We start from the raw sequence: 20,304 nt of genomic DNA, 5'->3' as shown, positions 1-20,304 counted from the left end.
CAGGGGGTGGACAAGCATGCGCTGCCCCATCTGAAATACAGTTGTGCCCTTGAGGTGCACCAAGTGGGAGCACATGCCCATTACGCCCCAAGGGCACAACCAACAATACGGTAGAAGGAGGTTATTTCAGAGATAACAGCAGGGACTTGCCCGACACAACAGGATTTCAGTAAGCTGTGCTATCTATCTAGAATACTGCGCTAATACTCCTTTCTATGACATAAATCTATACCTGGAGCTTATTAACATGATATGTCTGCCTTCTTCTGTAAAGTCTTCTACATTGTTTGTGGCTACAACTGCAGTGACTATATCTTAGACATGTTCAACCAGTGAAGAAGAAAAGGGCGGGCCCCGGATACCCACAGTGTTTAAACATGGTCATAAGGAAAACGGAACCCCTCCTGGTCATTAGAATCCGCACACCAAGGGCCAGACAAGAGCCTAGGCAACGACAAGAAAACAAGAGGTGTCACATGGCTCTGGCCAAGTGGGTCAATCCTTTGCATGCTATTTGGAGGATTGTTGACAGAATAGGCTAGCTCGCTGAACACTGGTGTGAAGCAGGGCCTGGGCAGATGCTTATCACTGCAGTAGAGAGAAGTGACGCCACCCGGTGGAGGATTCTGTAGTGCAGCTGCTTTATCCGGTGTTGGGAACGAAATTGGAAGCAGTGCCGGTGCGCATAAGACCTAGAGCATTCCTGCTTTTCTGGCGGTGTGTTGCGAAACACAGATGATTCCTGGTAGGTGAGGACACTTGTACAGAGGAGGCTTCAGTGAAACAAACAACACACAGACAATTGCAGTGATTATGACACACTTGACACTAAATGCCCGAAGACAAACTGAGCCCTGTGGCAGATTGTACTGCACTAAGCTTTACTACAAGTTTATGCACTTTAGTGAGAACATTAGATAGAATGACTAGATGTCTGCTTGTGACTAATTCAAGCTTAAATCCTGTGATATTTCTCGTTGATGCTAAGAGCACAGCTGGAAGACTGAGCAACTGGAAGATGGAGGCGGACTAAAAGTGAAACGTACTAAAAGTGGCTATTACAACCTTCGATTGTGTTCTTGAGCCCATACGTCAGAGATAAAAGGATTACTGCACCTCACTGGTTGTTACTTTATCCGCATGTGTAAATACCTAACTAACATCTGTGAGACATCAATCATTTTGTATCAACTATCACCCTAAATATATCCCATGAATGGTACTACAGTCTGGCTCAACTTCAAAAAGACAAATACAAATGACATTAAATTAGCCCTTCTAAAGAAACAGAGAGGCACTGCCTATTAAGTATCAGAATCCTCTGGTCACCCAACTGAATACACAATGGGAAAGCTAAAATCTGTTAAGGGTCAGGGTCCAACTACATACGGATGAATGAGAACCATAGGCATCCCTGGAGAATCTTGCTAAACAATGGCAGAGAGTGTAACGCAAGGGCAGAGTGACACACAGGAGAAACATGAAAAGACACTGAGGGCTATAAAAGAAAATAGATAAGTACTTGAACAAAAAATGGGATCAGCAGTAGTTGATACAGGACTACTACAAGGAGACGCTAGTTAATGAAGTCAAGAATAACAAGTAAGTGCTGATCAGGATGTAACAGGAAACTAAACAATTGCAGACCAAGATGTAATACATAATTTAACAGGTATGTTTCCAGGAATACAAAGTAGAGGAAGTGAAAGGCTACTTTTGGAGAAACAATAGTCGAGTGGAGGGATTACCAGTTTTTACCAAAGATACTATGTTGAATTTCATGGTGAAATGGTTGGAATAAAAATTGGCACCTCAGGATCCCTCCAATTACTGCTCCATGACATGAGCACACATGGTCCCACATGCCCACCAACACTGGGATCCATTCCGAGACCTATAGTGAGCCATTCCGAGACCTATAGTGATCCACTCTGAGACCTATAGTGATCCATATTTTTAACCACTGTGACACATACAATTCTACAACAAGCAAGGATGAAGGGCCACTTTGTGGTTAAAAAAAATACCAAGGTGATGGTCTTTGCACATTATACAGTCATGATGCAAAATCAAGCCTCCTAGCAGAGAGAGATACGCTCAGTGTAAGGGGCTGGATACATTCTCCTATTCTTGGTGAATTAATATGCTGGTGAATGGAGTTACTTTATTCTTCACTTATCCTAAAGAAGCTTGGGAATTAATGGAAAAACATGGAGAATGCCAGACTGGCTCAACAGAAGAAAGAGAGGACAACCATAAGACACCTCATCACAAGAGGTCGAGACCTAGATGAGCTAAAAGATATTCACAGGAACAAATACAAGCAGACAGAGAAGCAGCATAAGCAGGGAGTACACTTCATGACCAACGAAGGAGACAATAATGACAGACATGAGTTCTGAGACTTCAACTTCGGTCTCTGACAATCTTCCAGATACGGAGAACGAGAAACTGAATTTCACGCCTAGAACCGGTGACGATCTGTTATTCATGCTTCACTTAAACTTGATAAATGCTAAGACAGCAGCCCTCTGTAATATATTATGGGTATCATGTATAGACATAAGTGAAAGAGGTAAGTTTTGGTCGATTATAGGTTAGGGGCAGCACATCAAATTGATAGTGTTGATCGATCCCACAACTTCAGCCTCACAATGTGACAGCCTAGGACAGTGTTGATTACTTTTTTATATTGGACGGGAGCCCTTTGCCTTACTTCTCTCATGGGTATAGTAGAGTTTAAATTAGTAAAGATCTAAAGAATTTCATACATGCCACTTGTTCTGTTTCTCTCAAACTATGTTTGCGGTAGCAAAGAACAGAAGTGACTGCTGTGCAGAAATAGGCCTTCCTAACATCAGCCTAAACAGAGCTTCTTAATGCCACAAAGTTTACTTTTATGTTAGGAGGTGGGGGACTACAAGAGGCACATATACCTGAGTCAGATTGCATCAAAATAAAACAGAGATGGAGAGGTAAAGTATTTAGCACAATATACTCCGCTTACAGGAGAGGGGCACTAATATGGGTGAGACCTACAGTACAATTGTGAGGACAAAGAGATATATGTGGTGGTGGTGAGGAAACTGAATGAAGTGGATGTATTACTGGCACAAGCGTTCATACCCCCAAAGTTGAGCAACCACAATTCTTTGATTCCCTCTCGACCTGTATAGCAGGATGAACCTACCGGTCAAAATGAATGGGGGTGACTACAACAACGAGAAAGATGCTAATATGAACAGATCCCACCCACCCATGCCTTCTGCTCCAATATTGCAAGTGTCCGAACCCTTCGGTCTAGATCTATTAAAAGCCTTGGCATCAATATTGACAGCGATCGGTTGATGAAATCCCAGATTGGGACAGTGGTTTCTATCTTTCAGCTCTGGAGGATCAGGAAGATTAGCAGATTTCTTACCACCGAAGCCCTGACCCAAGTAGTATTTGCCTTAGTCTTTTCTCACGCTGACTACGCCAATTCACTGTACTTTGGTATACCAGCATATCAATTCAAAAGACTGCAACTGGTGCAAAATCAGGCCGCTAGATTAATTTATCAACGACCTAGATGGCACCATGTCACCTCTCTCATGAAAAAGTTCCACTGGCTCCCATTTGTTGAACACAGTGCATTCAAGTTGGGATGCATCATCTTTAAAGCGCTCCATGGCAAATGCCCAGTGTTTGTATCTACTCGGGTACAGAGATATTCCCCTACCCGGAATCTTAGGTCTTCCCACCTCAATTTCCTAGCTACTCCATCTTTCAAACGCAAGAAACTGGGGGGGACTAAGATTCGCGGTCCTGGCCCCTCAATTTTGGAACTCTGTTCCTCCGGACATCAGATCGATGACATTGTATCCTCAATTTAGGAAACTCTTAAAGCCCTGGCTTTTTTGCCAGGTGTACAAATGAATCACTTAGCAGCAGTCCTTCCTGGACCTCAGCGCCATGAAACCGTATGATGAATGTGCGCTCTCTAAGTATTCTTAACATAACATTGTCTTACAATTGGGACTTGGTGAATGCATGGAGGTATACAACCCAAATAAGAAGTGATGATATTTTGCAAGTGTACGATTGGATAAGGTTGTTTAAGACAGTTACACCAACCAGTGATAAAAGCAGAATATATTTGCAAAACTATATCTGACCACAATAGTTAATTCTGGAGCTCCACTGGGGGTCTTATAGAAAAGCAATTGCCACATGGGAGTTGCAACCCTCCCCCTTAGAAGACCTATTGTTTCGAGGACAATAAGAAAAGTGATTTAAAACTGCTTTAGAGAGAATGAAGGGTCTGCTTCAGACGAGTGATAGGGGAAAGGGAAGCTGTTAAAGTGGTGGTCTTCGGTATCTGCGCTAGGGCATCTTACAGGGTTAGGGAAAAGGTAGAAAAACCATAGATATCTTGCGAAGGGAGATGAGGGAAGTAGAGTTTACCTTATGCCCTGACCCATCGCAGTAGATGAATTAAGAAGAAAGAAATATGTGCAGGTAATGGAACATGTGAGGTTCATAGATTATAATACTTGTATGGGCAAGAATAATGGAAAGGCAAAGCTTGTAGACTACCGATCTGGTTGATAAGATCTGAAAATAGTGAAGCAACAACAATTAGTGTTCACAACCAGGAAAGGGGTGAGGTACACAAACAATAGCACATTAACAATACAGTTCAGACGTATAAGCTATTTAGGAAAGAGGCTAACACTACAGACTGACCTGCTTGAAACCTGGTTAACAATTCAAAAGATTAGAAAGAAAGGCATTAATGGAACTAGATAGTGGAAAGTACCCTTGACAGTGTCACTACCCAATGCAGGAAGGATGTGCAGAACATTAAATTATGTAGACCCCTTTCTATAGTCAATACAAGATTCTCAGCAATACCATTGCTAACCACCTGCTCCCCAACACCAACAGAGAAGGTTTGTACAGGAACACAGCATTTCTCAATTCCTCTAGGTGATGGAACAACCACTGAACACTGCACCACGTCCAAAGTAATAGCAATTGACCTAGAGAAGGCCTTTGACACAGCCATTTTCAAGTGGCTAGCTTTCCTAATAGCCAGAATGTGCACTGGCAAAGTAATATCACATCAATAACAGGTGTAAAGAGGGGGTGCTTGATAAATGACTACACTCTACACTGATCTTCGCTTTGGTTATGAAACCACTTGCAAATATGGTGTGCACCATGGGCAGGGATACTCAAATTACAATATCAGGCATGATAGGTGCAATATCATTGGGTATGGATGATCATCTTCATTATGCATATGATATTAACGTAGGCCTAACAATGCTAACAGATGAGCATGAACAATTTAGGCGAAGTTCAGGGTCCATGCAAACTAGCAGAAACCTTATGTATTTTTGGTAAGGCTGGAACAGGCTGCTACACAGGCTTCTCTATCTTAAAGCTTGCTTAGATGGGAACAGCATCCTGTCTTACCATGGAATACAAACAGAGGGGGTCTTGCTATAGTCTTGCTAAAGTGAGGCCAACATAGGTAGTGCTCTGAAAGTCCTAATGGGGGCCGTATTTTTTAGGAAATCACTCCCCTTGTTGATAAGGGGAAGGGCTGCGCTCACAAAAATGATGAGACTTCCTCACTACTGTATTTTTGCCAACATACCCGTGTGACTACCACAAACTAGACAGTACTGTGAGTTACCGGGCTCTTGAGGCCTCGAGAGTTTCATTATGTAAACTCAAGATCCCACCCAGCAGGTATAGTCTCGGACTGCCAGACTTTGAATTGTATTACCTAGTGGCACAATAGCAATGGATTGCTAAGAGGGTCAGGAACGTCCCCTAACCTGAAACTAGATATGTCTTAGAAGAAGTCAGAGGAGAAGGGCTATTTCCCATATTTTTCTAGAGGGAGCAACTAAATAAATAGACTAAATCAACTGATAGGATCTGCCAAACACTGTTGGAGAGCTGCTTAAGAAAGTTAGATTTGATTAAAACTAAACCTATGACTTTGGAATATGCCATGGGAAGTGTCACTTTCAAGAAGACCAGAGATACAGGTTTGGAAAAAGGCAATGCATAGGAGGTACGGTTATCACATTTCATGATCTCACATGTTCATAATATATCCCAAAAGGGCATTTTCTATGCATAGGAAGTTATCAATAGACAAACAAAAATAAAACCATTAATAACAGAACTACCTATAAATGTGCACTGCCTTGGGAAAAAGGATAATTCACAATATTATATTTATCACTACTGTAAGAATACATCACTCACTTGTAGGTCTAAATATTTAGAATTCAACATATTGCACAGAATATATCTCACTCCTAAAACAGAAGGAGGAATCTACCCAGGCACAATTAATTCCTGTTATAAAGAACAAATGGAGGAGTATTACCCGATGAGGGAGATGAAGGCTTTTCCAGACTTGGAATCAGTGTTCCTTTGTTAATAAGCCCCTCACTCACCACCTAGTGGTGACTTGCTTCATCATCGGGGCCCACCCAAGTGGCCTAGCGTCACTTGGGTGTGCTTCAACACCTGAGTTGCAGTGGAGCAGGTAGTGAAGTGTGGGTGCAGATAAAAAAGGTGTGAGTGTTAAAATTGTCCTGGTTAATACTTTGTATAAATTTTAATAAAAAAACAACTGGACAATATTAAAATATGGGTGAGATACTGGAAGGGGAGTTACGACCTACGTATCTCTACTATGTGTTGGTCAACATGTTTCTACCATATGGGGTGATCCCCGGTATTCTTCAGGACCAAAACAAGGAAGTGGGAGGTGTGGGTCCCCTAAAAGACGCACCCTGTCCTAAATCCTTGGTCATCCAGATGGAAAAATGTTCCTCTGGGAAGACACTCCTAAAATGTAGGGTGCCAACAAAAACCTAAGGAAAGAAGAAAATGAAAAGGAAGTGATTACTATCCTGTAACGAAGTGCAGAAATTGGGTGCAAACTACGTGCAGTTATACTTGCTTTCCACGGTGGTGATTGGAAATGGTGCCTTCATGAGTAGAGGACGTGTGTACTTATGGGGTAGGAGCGTGCTCATATTGTGAGAGTGTACGCTTCAACAAGGTATACCTAGGGTCATTCAGAAGGTAATAAAATAGCGTTCTTAGTGCGTGCCTGTAAAAGCATGCTACGGCGTAGAATTGAGTTCACTAGGCTACTGTGCTCATATCTTTACCGGCGTGAATTGCACTTTGCCAGATGGTTGCCTTATATTGCGTGTGAGCTCAAAGATATCCTATTAAGGATTAGTGGTGTACACAAAAGACAAACCAGACTCACAAAAACATATAACATGGAGTGTGTCACAAAACGTGACATGTCAGAAAAGGGGCTTAATGGAGTTATATTCTTATTAGGCTTCAGCGAGCAGGGGGTAGGTGCTTCACTCGTTGCAACATATTCTATGTGGAAAGACATATGTCACAAAGGTAAGTATATGGAAGCTCGCCTGGGTACTTGCTCGTGTAGTCGGGCAATGGATAGATCCTGTGCCGAGGGAAAACCTACTTACAGTTGGTCGTCATGAAGAAAGGCTAATCACCTACGTCTACCTTCCGCCGCTCGGTTACGATTAATGGGCGAGCGCGGTGTGAGTATAACTGCTAGCATACTTCCGGGATTGGTCACGTGACCGCTACGGAGGCCCGTGAGGAAGTAGGTTGGCATGGAAACCGTTCAATGCTGCGCATGCGTGGTAGTTAAAAAATGACTTGCTGCGCAGGTATGCTAGGCGGAATAACGTTTTCAGGAAGGTTAATAAACAGTAATTCTATTGGAGTAAGGGGCTCCAAGGGAGAAATATCATACGGACCCCTGTGTTTTACTGTTTGTAGATATATAAGACGCTACGCTACGGAGGTCTGTTATGGTAGTGGGTTGTCATGGACGCATGGAATGCTGCGCATGCGTGGTGGAGGTAATTGGCCAAAGATGCAGAATACGTAGCGCTTGTATGTACAGGGGGACTAACTGAGGGGTTAGCAAACAGTGATACTATTTGAATACAGAGTTCCACGGGATATTGTCATTGAGACCCCTTTTATGTGTGGAAAGTCTATATATCCATCTCTGTTCTTTTTCGAACAGACGGGCTTGGATATTGGGGCCTGATTGCAACTGTTCAATGACTGTCCACCTCATGTCATTGGTGGTGTGATGGGCGGTTAAAAAGTGATCCGTGAGTTTGGTCATATTCTTTTTGCATCTTATGGTGCTCCTGTGTTCGCAAATGCGCTGTTTGATTTTGCGTGTCGTCATACCCACGTAGGGTTTTCCACAGGTGCAGGTGATAAGGTAGATAACATTATTGCTGTTGCAGTTGGTGTGGGACCTCTGCTCCCATACTTTGCCGGGTTCCAAGACTATTGTCTTGGTGTTTTCTGTCAGGTGACAAACACTACAGTCCCCACATCGTGAATGTCCAGTTATTGGCGGAAGACCCCATATCTGTGTTAAGGTTGGGTCATTGGAGATATTGTTATTTCTGGGTCTTGTGTTGACCAAGGTGTTTTTCAGACTTGGAGCTTTTTTATATGAGAAAAGAGGTTTTTCCCAGTTGAAGGTTCCAGAATTGACTATCGACCAGTGCTTCCTGATACTTTTGCTAACTTCGTTGGAAATCACATTGTATGTAGTCACACATGTTAGGGGTATGTTGTCATTATTTTTCGTTATCTCTTCCAAAAGTGCCTGGCGCGGTTGGTTTCTGGCTCGCTTTTGGCATTTCTTCGTGATCTTTGTTGGGTAGCCACGTTGTGTTAGTTTCCCCGTCAGGTCTTCAGCCTGTTCTTTGTAGTCCGTAAGTTTGCTACAATTCCTACGTAATCTTAAGTATTGGCCATAGGGAAGATTTTCCCTCAGTGGTCGCGGATGAAAGCTCTCGAATCTTAAGAGGTTGTTTTTTGCTGTGGGCTTGAAGTGAGTTTTGGTGGTCAAAACTTCTTGTTCTCTTTTGATCTCTATGTCTAGGAAGACCATTTCATTCTTGTCCACGTTGTGGGTGAAGTGAAGGTGTTGGTCGCAAGTATTGAGCCAAGTTATAAATGTTGTTAGAATTTCTTGTGGGCCCTTCCAGATTGCTAGCACGTCATCAATATATCTGCGCCAGAATATGATGTTTTCCAGGTATGGGTTGGTGGGTGAGAGGATGTACTTTTTCTCAAAGTCAAATACATACAATCCCGCTATGCTCGGCGCGAAAACACTGCCCATAGATGTGCCCCCTATTTGTAAGTATAGGGACCCTTCGAACTCAAAAAAATTTCTTTTAAGGGCCAGAGTCGCACACTTAATAATGAATTCCTTTGGTGTTCTGTGTTCCCAGGTTGTTTGTTCCAGGGTTTCTTTTAGAACATTGATGGTGGCCTCCTGAGGGATGTTGGTATAAAGGCTTTCTATATCAAAGCTAACCAAGATCATATCATCGTCCATTTTGATGGTTTCCAGGAGTGTTAGAAGGCTTTTAGTGTCTTTTAAGTAGGTGGTAGTTCCTTGCACAATCGGTTTTAAGAAATAGTCACAGAACCTAGACAGAGGTTCAAGGAGTGAGCCTATACCAGATACTATAGGTCTACCCGGTGGTGGTACTCTGTTCTTGTGCATCTTTGGGACCATGTAAAAATATGGTATTTTTGCCTCTGTTTTTGTTAGATAATCCGGTTCTTGTTTGGAGATGTCACCTAGATATTCTGCTTCTTCAACCAGATCCACAATTTCTCTTCGTAGGTCATCTGTGGGGTCGTTGGTGAGAGGTAGATAGTTATTTCGATCCTCAAGTAAACGTTTGCATTCTTGTTGGTAATCTGTTAGGTTCATGACTACTAGGCCTCCGCCCTTGTCTGCGGGTTTGATGATGATGGTTTCATCCCTTTTGATAGGGCCTTTTTCTCGGCTCTGCTGGTGTTCTGGTATCGAGTAGGGGTAATGGTGGATTCTATGTCATTGAATACCGCCTGTTCAAACGTATTTATTTCCACTGGGATAGTGTGTGGTGGAGGGACAAAAGTGGATTTTATTCTTAATCCAGTTTCGTTGGGCACTTCCTCATTGTTATCCGTGTCTGTTTTTTCAAAAAATGCTTTGAGTTTTAGTTTTCTGAAAAAGGCTGCTAGTTCGCAGTGTAGTTTGAACTTGTCCAAGTTAGCTGTGGGGACAAAGCCCAGTCCTTTGTTGAGGACTTTCTTCTCTGTAGCTGTTAGAATGTGTGACGACAGGTTTGTCACTAGGTCCTCATGTTGCTGGGGCCTGCTCTGTTGGCTGCAGTTTTGTTCCGGGTGTTGCTGCTCACCATTTCTTATTCTTCCCAGTGAACAGTATTTCCTAGTTTGTTGCGGCCTCTCCCGCGCCTGCCTCTGTTCTGAAAAGGAGGACGGAACTGATTGGGCTGGAAAGGAAATTGTTGAAATGGTGGTTGCCAACCATACATAGGGAATTGTTGGGGTTGTTGATATGGATTTTGGAAGGGGGGGGTGGTTGTATTGTGGCCACTGGTAGTGTCCCGGTATCCCCCTCTTTGTTTCTGTCGTGGTGTGCTCTGGTTGGAACCTCCACTGCTGTTAGAACTATGGGAAGTGTTGCTTGAGACATCAGAGTCTTGTTCCTGTGTGGTGGTCGCTTTGTAGTCCGGGTCCGAATATGGATAGGATTTTACGAAAGAACATTTTTTCAGATCTTTTTGAAACTTTGATACTTTTTGTTGTGTGAGATTCTCTCTGTATTCATTAATCTCTTTGTTTATTTCGTCTAATTTCTTTTTGTATCCTGTAATCCTGGCCTTTATTTGACCTTCTATGGTTTGGATTTCAATCTGGATTTTCTCTGATAGTCGTATTGCTGTTTTCAAAATGAGCATAATCCAGTCGTGCGTGCAGTGCCACGCTATTTGTGCCCAGTCTCTTCTGAATTCTTCATCCTCTAAGAAGATTCTGGGGGCATTAGTCACTAGTAATCCTTTCGGGGCCATAGTATTGGTAACATATTCCTTAAGTATGGTTCCATGTAGTATTGTTCTAATGCGATTGCGTTTTAGTTCTGAGAGTTTGTCCCATTCCGATGTCTGTGAAATAGTGTTGCTGATACTGGGGTCAGCAAAAGCATTGAGATCACTCTTGACCAGGGGATCAGGAGTATTCCCCGTCCAGTATCCACGGACGCAATTCCTTACTCTCCATATGTTCTAGATACAATTAATTCCTGCCCACGATGTAGGTTGTGGTCATGTCCACAAATAGCTACATTTAGGCAAGAGGTAGTAATAAATGTGAAGAAAGTCACAGAAATAAAACAGTGGAGCTTAATTCAAAGAATTGTCTATTAGGCCTTTTCTCTACACCCAACAAGGTGAAAATAATGGCTAGGTTAATAAATATGAAGATAAATCTCGCTGTGAGAGGTATAAGGCAAAGGTGAAAGGCAATAGGTAACTGGGAAAGAGAATGTCTTGGGAAGGGAAATATTGCTAGAGAGACACATCAAGGAGCATGGGCAATGAAGTTGAACCCTGAGACGTCCAACAAGTCATCTTCCTTTTTTATTACAATTGTTTTCACTGACTTAGGAAACCATATTACCATTCTAGATGCACTCCCCGGACCCAGGGCACTGATGGCCGATATTGCACAAGAGAATGTTCACGGAGTTTAAGTATGCAGAACATCTAAGAAAATCAGTACAGAGAGGAAACCAATAACATTTTGCTGTAAGCTGAAGTCAAAACAGTTTCCTTAGAGCAGTTGAGTGTGATCCATGAATTGAGAGAGCGCAGAATTTCTTTCTGTTATATGAAGCCCTGCAGCTTCTCAACTATTGCACTTCCAAGGACCGTTAAAGGCCAGTGAACACCTGTCATCAGCCTATATTTATCTAGCGCAGTGGGGTTCAGTTAGTTTAGGAAATTAATTCAAGTAGATTTTCTATGTGGACGCAGAAAGCATCCAGTAATGGAACCATCATGTCATGCTAATGACAGAGTATTCCTTGGCCATCAAAGCTAGCAACACATCCTCGAAGAGTCTGGTGGATTTAAGGGAGTGTATGGAGTCGACCATTTACAAAGATAATAGGCTTCACTTTTTCCTGTGTTAGGGCAGATTAACTGTTTGGTACCTCACAAATAGAACAGACTGCTGCATGTCTCTGACTTTTTGTATAAAATCATATAACACTTTCTTGTTTCCAAAGTGTGGTGCATTGTTGACTGTATGCATTTGTGATCACAAAAAAAAGTCCTGAATCAATCACCTCTCTTTTGAGTTGATTTTTGGTATGATACAATATTAAGCTACAAGTCATGCTTTTGATTAAAAAATCCCCACCCTCTTCGCAGTAATCCTCAGAGTCGCTATATATGCATCAACTTTTTTTCATTTATTTCTTGCTGCAGATAGTGTTTTCTTTATTATAAAATTAGGGGAAATTTAGGAATTAATGTTGATCATCTGAAACTATATTATTAAATCCGTAATATTGCCAACTGACATAGTAAAAATGTGTGTGTACTTCACCCAGTTATTGTGAGTCACCCCAGTAGATCTGGTGGGTAAAATTGCCTATTTCTTGTTATATGCTAATGTGAGGATCAGGTCTCAACAGTGGCCTTTGTTCTGTGACTGTAAATGTTGGAATGATTGGATGTAATGATCATTGAAGATGTGCATCAATCTTGAGACCTCTGGTCGGTGTAAGATATTCACACAAATACTGAAATCTTCCATTAACAGCAAGTTCGAGAAGCGTACAGCCCAGTCGCTCACACCAACACAATACAATAAAGCCTAAGCCTTACTTTATAAAACATGTCCAGGAACTAATCATTTTAGTTACGTGCACAGTAGACCTTGAATGCCAGTAGCTCATTATGCATTCACTGCCTGAGCTATACTACACTTTTACACAGACACCGAGCAAATAACAACCCACAACCATCTTTAACTCTGCAAATACAATAATTCCAAGCCCTATAACGGGTAATAATCTGCTCATATAGCAACACGTGCACACACAAAATAATATTAAATAATGCACACTCCACTTTATAGAGCCACTGAGACCACAATTTCAATCAACTAAATATGTACAACAGGAAACAGAGCAACACGTTCAAATGAATATTACATTGAAAGAAACATTAGTCTGGAATAAGACATACAAGTTCTGGATTATTATCCTCTTTTACTGGACATAGTATTCTGTTTCTATCATACCTCTTCACAGGGGCAGACCACTATATAGCTTGGTCTTTCTTTCAACACTATGACAGTACATTTGAAAAAATAGAAGTCATGCTTTGCAAGAAATTGCAAAATAAAGTATTTACATATGATCCAAATTTTAACAACTATGGTAAATACAAGCCTATTTTTTTTTGGATCAAATTTATTTTTATTGGGTTCAGCCAAGCAATATAACACATTTGGTAACACAATATGACCTTGCGCCCCGTTCCCCTCCTGTCGTAGCTCACATACCCTAGAGATCTGAGCTTTGGGGAGGAGTGTCTTGTGTCCATGTAAGCTGGAAAGATGGGGGCGCATGGAAACCTTGCAAGCTGGAACCCTTATATCCGCACCCCTCCCTCGTCCCTCCATAACCTCAACTGCCCCAAGACCCCCAAGACCATCCACCCCCTGCCCCACCCCTCGGTGTGTCCGACCATCGCCAGCGCCTAAGGGGACTCAGTCTAGGCCTAGTGGGTTTCCTCCTCCGCTCTATTGCGGAATTCATCAGAGAGTCTGGGGACCCGCAGGTACTTCGGGCATGTGAGCTCTGTGAATTCTTGGGTGAGTAGGGTGAGAATCGGCTGCCATGTTTCTTTAAATGCGTCAGATGTTTGTGTGAGCGAAGCTTGGATCCTCTCCATCCCCATAATATACCACAGTCGGTGCAGCCACCCTATGTGTGTGGGTTTCCTGGCCGTTCCCCAGAGAGAGAGGATGTGCTGTGTTGCTGCCCCAATTGCCAGGCCCATTTGCTTCCCTCTGATGGATTTGAGTGGGAAAATGAGTCTGTTGGGGAGGCCGAGGATTGTGTATGCCGGGAAACAGGGAAGTTACGTCTCGAAATATACATCTATGTCTTTGAGCACCCCCTCCCAGTATTCCTGCACTTCCACACATTCCCACAGTATATGTGTCATGGTCCCTGTTTGTCCACACCCCTTCCAACATGCGGGATCTCTTTGTGGGTTACTTTGATGTAGGCGTTACGGTGTCAGATGCCAGTAATAGTCCACTTTCACCGCAGATTCCTTGCTGGCTGTGTTCCTAGCTGTGTGGTGCGCTCTGTAGTATATATCCTGCCACTCTTTGTCAGTGAGTGTTCGTCCCAATTCTTTCTCCCACCTCTTTTGACCTGCAGATCTCATCATGGGCGGAGGGGGGGCCAAAAGTTTGTAAAGCTCTGTGATGGCCTTCGAGTCTGTAGATTTAGTGAGGAGCCATTTCTCGTAGGGAGTGAGGGGTCGGCATACTAGGGGTTATACGTCTTTGTTTGTGAGCCAGTGCCTTAGCTGAAAGTATTGAAATCGGTGTTGGCGGTCTATTCCATACTTTGCCTTCATCGTGTCCAGCGTCATAAAGCCCTTTAGGTCAAATAAGTGTCCAATACAAGCCTATTTTAAAACATTTTACAGAGAGCCTTTACCCAATTGTAGCTTGCAGAAATACTGCTAGTGTATAGGATAGGCAGACTGGCAGGCGATAAATGAGATTGGGCTCATGGTGGGAGGCAGCACTAAAAGATTGGAAAGCCCAAGCCAGTCAAAATGACGCATAATAAAATAGAGAACCCTGCACAAGACTCAGGTAATACAACTGTTTGAAGAGACCTAAGTCCCACTATGGGCCAAATTAATTTGGCGGCAACAGAAAACAAGCTAGGCAAAATACAGGTCACATAGGTAAATAAAATAGATGCAGTGGCCATAGTAGTTTGGGTTACGGCGAGCGGACCAGAATAAATGTCACAAAGGACAACACAAACTGAATCCTCACTACAACTACTCCAACCCACAGTGGCAGAGTTGCAACAGAAAACTGATGCCATAACAGGGAGAAGTCGATTCTTGGTGAACCGTTCCGAGTAGGCAGAAGGGTTTTCCCACTGAAATAACAAAAGGATAGAAGTTTCCTAGAGGGAGTCGAGGGACAAGACATGGTTGTCTTCTTGGAAAAGTTGTTGCCACAGACGGCAGCTCAGCAAGGCCTCACGCAATTCTTCCCACTAAAAAAAGCACACAAAGTCGCATTTAGACGTGTCCTTCCTGGTGCTGCCCTAAAGCCAGTTGTAGAGACAATGTTTGACTATAAAGCCAGAGACATAATCCTATGGGAAGACAGAAATGCTGACCACTACAGGCTGGACAATAGTGTGCTGATCTGCCTGGACTCCAGCTGGTAGTCGAAAATCAGCAGGCTTCATTTCCAGCTCTCAAGAGGAGGCTTTGGGGTTGTAATATAGCCTAATGTTAAAAATCATGACAGATCAACACACTCACTAAAAAACAAGAGAACATGCCAGGGGAACATCGCACTACGAGAACAACAACGAAGACAACACTGCAGAACATCAAAATGTCCAGGAAATCATCAATCATCATGCACCCATGCGAAGGCAGACCGAAAGTGAGAAGAAAGGCGCTTTAGCAACCCGTAGCTATTGTGAATGGTAAGAATGTTAACAAGAATTTGCAATAAAATAAGTCTCGTATTTACGAGAGTTTGAGTTATTGGCATTGTAAATGACAATGCCTTTTATTTATGTCATGTTTTTAAAACGGATAAATAACAGACATTGTCATTTACAATAGCTCAAACTCTGGCAAATACGAGACCTATTGCATTGCAAATGCCAGTGCCCATGCTATAAACATTGAAAGAAAGCCTTACGAGAGAGCCTCTCCTGATTGCAACAGCAGGCAGGCCAAAGCTATTTGAGAAAATAGTGCTTGAAGGCTGCAATTAAAGCCTACTGAGTAACAACACATAACAGGGGGTGTCGCCATGGGAGGTAACAAAATGAGACAAGGCGGCACTAAGGAGGGACTACTAAGCCTTTTGACACATGAACAGCCAAAGTTTCCAGTAGACAATGACACAATCCAATGGAAAGATATGGGCGGAGCTTCATGTCCCTACCTGAATACAGCATGCCTCGCAGAGCATCACATGCGCTGCCAAGGCTTGACGTAAAAATGAGCAGACAACAGTTACAACTGATTCTAAATGTATTGCACTAAAGAACAAGTTGCGTACCTTCTGTAAAGCCTTATCTGGTACAGACTCTATCCAGCTTCAGATTCTTTACCTTAGAATAGTCCCCAGGTGTCAGGCTGGATCTGGAAGTTATTACCCAATCCCTTTGTGTGCCGGTAGAAGGCATCGTTCGGCTCTGCCTATTGTCGTCAACGCTAAAGGTGACATGACATGCTCGGTGCCTAAATAGGCCCCACCGATCGCGCCAACCTCAGTTATTGACTTTTTTTCACACCAGAAGCACAGAGCCAAACTAAGGTGGAATGACCAGTATGCCAAGGTGAGGGCCTGAAGGATGTCTTCCATGTAAGATATACAGTTTGGAGAATGGGATGGATGGGAGGGTCGATGAGGAATCTGCAGCTAGAGTCTCTACCAGATACGGTGTTCCTGAAGGTAAGCATCTTGTTCACCTGATAGAGCTTTCTAGCTGCAGATTCCTTACCTTAGAATAGATACCAAAGCAATCTCTACCCGGAAGTGGGTATGCGGACTGTGCTACAATAAGAATTCCTGAAGGACGGAATGAGCTAAATGCCCTTCACACCAGACCGGACTGTCTATGCAATGATGTTCAGCAAATGTGTGCAGCGCTTCCCACGAAGTTGCCTGGCAATTGGCCAGAACTGGGACTGTTCCAGCTAGTGCAGTGGTTTAGCTCTGGAAGAATGAGCTTTCAAGTACTCAAGGCTTACCGATTAAATAGCAGATTTCAATACAGAGGACAGTCCAACTAGAGATGGTTTTCTTGTGACGTGCCTTGCCTTTCTTGGCACCTGCAAAGTACATCAACCACCCAGAAGTCTTTGGTACAACCAATATAAAATTACAGTGCTCTTTTTGGGTCCAGACAGGGGATTCTCTCCTCTTCCTTGATAGGATGACATGGGTATTAGTTGTAGGCCAGGGGGCCAAGGAAGAAGAAAATAGACAGTGTGATACTCTGCCTGACGTGAAAAGGTGTAATCCACCTTTGGTATGAAGGAGGCATGGTTCCCAAAGACCAGCTTATCTGCAAAAAAGATTGCTTGCAGGAGGGCAGGTTGGGAACACCAAAAGGGCCTGCAATTCGCTAACCCTCCTGGCAGATGTTACAGCCACAAGGAAGACTGTTGTGAAAGTCCGACGTGTCAGAGGTCAGCTGTGCAAAGGCTTAAACATGAACACATGAGAAAGGTGAGAACTAAATTAAGATCTTAGGAAACAAGGATTGGAGGACAGATGCTCAAGCTCAGGAGATCGGGATACCAGACTCTCCTTGCCTAATCAGGGGCCACTAAGCTGACACAGTCATTTTTGATCTTCTTGAGCACTCTGCACAGTGTTGGTATTGGTGGAAAGGTGTACAAGAGTTGTGAGCTCCACTAGAGATGAAATGCATCTCTGAGTGAGCTGCCTTGGAAACTTCAGCATGCAGAAGTCCTGACATTACATATTCTCGGTGGTAGCGAACAGATGTAACTAAGGATCTCCTCCGTTCCTGAAGAGACCTCGCACAACCTCCAGATGGAGATGCCATCCATGATCTGCTAAGCTTCGACGGTTGAGTTCGTCTGCTCTGGAGTTAAGAGAGCTCAGGGTCCACAAACCCACCCTACCCGGCTTGTTGCAATACCACATGGTGGTTGTGTTGCCCATGAACACCTGAAACAGCCTTCCCTTGATGGAAGGAAGAAAAGCTTTTAATGTCATGTAAATCGCTCTCTGTTTCAACATGTTGATCTGGATCTGAGACTCTGCCGGAGACCAGAATCCTTTGATCTCCACATCTCCCTAATGCCGCTCCAACACAGATGTGATGCATCTGTCACTACTGTGAGCTCTGGATAGGGAAGGGAGAAGGGTCTGTCGTTGACCCGATCAGGGTCTGTGAGCCACCACTGCTGATCCCTTGCAGTGCCCTCCAATAACTGGAACAGGTTGGAGAGATTACCCAGATGCAGTGCCCACTGGGACTTCAGATCTCACTGCAGAGCCAGAACATGCCAACTGGCATGTTTTACCAGCAGGATGCAGGAGGGTATAGGAACCACCAGCTTCAGAGCTAGTCTCATCACAATCCAGAATAGAGGTGGAAAGAATGGAAATACAGCGCAAAAAACCTGAACTCATGTTCCGAAGGATAAGCCCAAAACTGCATTGTATCCAGCATAGCTCTAATAAAAAGGAAGCATCGGAGAGAGAGTCGGTGTGAGTTGGGCACGTAGATAGTACACCCTAGTGAAGGCAAGAGGTTCACCATAGTCTGGAGCTGGGAGACAATCGCCGGGGGCGAGCCCGCCTTCAACACCCAATCATTGAGGTAGGGAAAGAAAGACTGGCAACCCTGATCTTCGCGGGTGTGCTGTAACAAATACCATCACCTTGGAGAACATCTGAGAGGCGCTGGTAAGGCCAAACGAGCGTACAGCAAACTGATAATGCTCATGTTTTCCACCCCTTTCCCCCCATTAACAGCAGGTAATACCTGTGGGCAGGCAAGACTGGGATGTGGAAGTAGGCATTCTGCAAGCACAGATGTACCATCCAGTCTCCAGGATCGAGAGTAGACAGAACCTAGGCCAATGTAAGAACTTCTTCTTCAGGAAGAAGTTGAGAGGGTGCAGATCTAGAATAAGGCACCAGAAAGAAGCAGAAATAGCAAACACGACCTATTTTGGATGTCTAAACTCTCTTGATGGCTGCTTTGGTCAAAAGATGAAACAATTCCTAATGAAGGAAGTAGAGGTGGTCTACCATCCGCCGGTCGTGAGAAGGTGGTATGGGTGATGGGGTTTCCAGAAAAGGGAAGGCGTATGCCCGCTGGATGATTTGGAGTACCCACTTGTCCGATGTTATGGACTGCCAGGGGGCAAGTGATGGCGAATCCTGCCTACCACTGGGTGCCTGTTCTGGTATGAGGGCAAACTAAAGGAGTTTGAAGGCTGTGGTTGCCAAGAGGTGGGGTGTGGTGAGGTCGGACTGCAGTCATGAAAAGGATGGGAAGCTGGTTGGCCTTGGTGACTGGGCAGGAAAGGACGCAGTTGGTAGCCCCAGTGTAGCCATGGAAGGGGTGAAAGGCAGACTGGGGTTGGCAGGGGGAATGGATAAGCCCAAAGACCTGGCCGTAGCCCGGCTGTCTGTAAAGCAACCCAGCACTCGGTCTGCCTTTTCAGCAAAAAGGCGAGAGACATCATTGGACAAAAAAAAAAAAGGACATGTCAATGAGGGAAGCCAGGACATACCCTGAAAAGCCAGTGGTTCTCAACCAGGTGTGGATTCTAAGGGCCACCAACAATGCAATTGCTCTGTGTAGTTTGTTGGTCATGTTCAGCCCACACCGAAGGGAGAACTTTGCTGCATCTCGCCCATCAGCAACAGTTTGGTTGAGTACGGATTGGGCCTCCTCTGAGACCATAGGCAGCGCTTGCACAACCAAATCCGACACAGTGTGGGTGTAGCAGCCCGAAAGCCACGCTGTGTTCACTGACTGCAGTGCTAGGTTGGCGGACGAAAGCTCCTCTTGCCAAAGATGTACAGCCTTTTGGATTCCATATCAAGTATAGTGGTGGGGAACATGACTGGGTTAACTCAGGAGATGGAGGCTTGAACCACCAAGCTCTTCGAGGTGGGGTGCTGGATGACGGACACTGAGATCCCCAGGAGCAGGGTGATGGCAGCAGGCAACTGTTCTATGCACAGGAGGCCTTCTGCAGAGTATGGGCTTCATTAAATGGGAGTAAAGGTTGGAAGGGGGCAACTCCCAACTGAAGCACCACCATCAAGAGGTTGATCTTGACTGCCACTGAGGGCATCAGACCCTGCCGATCTGGCTCCATATCAGATTTGGGGATGGTGATATAGTCGGCACCTTTATATATACAGGTCATGTTTGAATTCACAAACCTTTCCTTTTCGGACGATACCCCAGACGCCATCGACAACGCCTGTTCGGAATTTTTTAATAAGGTATGTGTGTGCACAAGTGCAATCTCGCTTGTCAACTTAGAATGCCCATAGTTAGTTCTGGCCTATTTTCATCTTTGGGTATATAAAAGTAAT

The 20,304-nt window shown here is 44.0% G+C and overlaps 1 protein-coding gene across 2 annotated transcripts in view; it reads right to left on the bottom strand.

Moving 5' to 3' along the window:
- The window catches only part of SMAP1 (small ArfGAP 1), a 1,000,428-nt gene that overhangs the window by 2,409 nt on the left and 977,715 nt on the right, over nucleotides 1-20,304 (bottom strand). The gene's annotated exons all lie outside the window — the stretch shown is intronic.

The sequence above is a fragment of the Lissotriton vulgaris genome, chromosome 6 (assembly GCF_964263255.1).
Source record: "Lissotriton vulgaris chromosome 6, aLisVul1.2, whole genome shotgun sequence".
Taxonomy (NCBI): domain Eukaryota; kingdom Metazoa; phylum Chordata; class Amphibia; order Caudata; family Salamandridae; genus Lissotriton; species Lissotriton vulgaris.
This window is presented reverse-complemented; position numbering and strand designations above follow the sequence as displayed.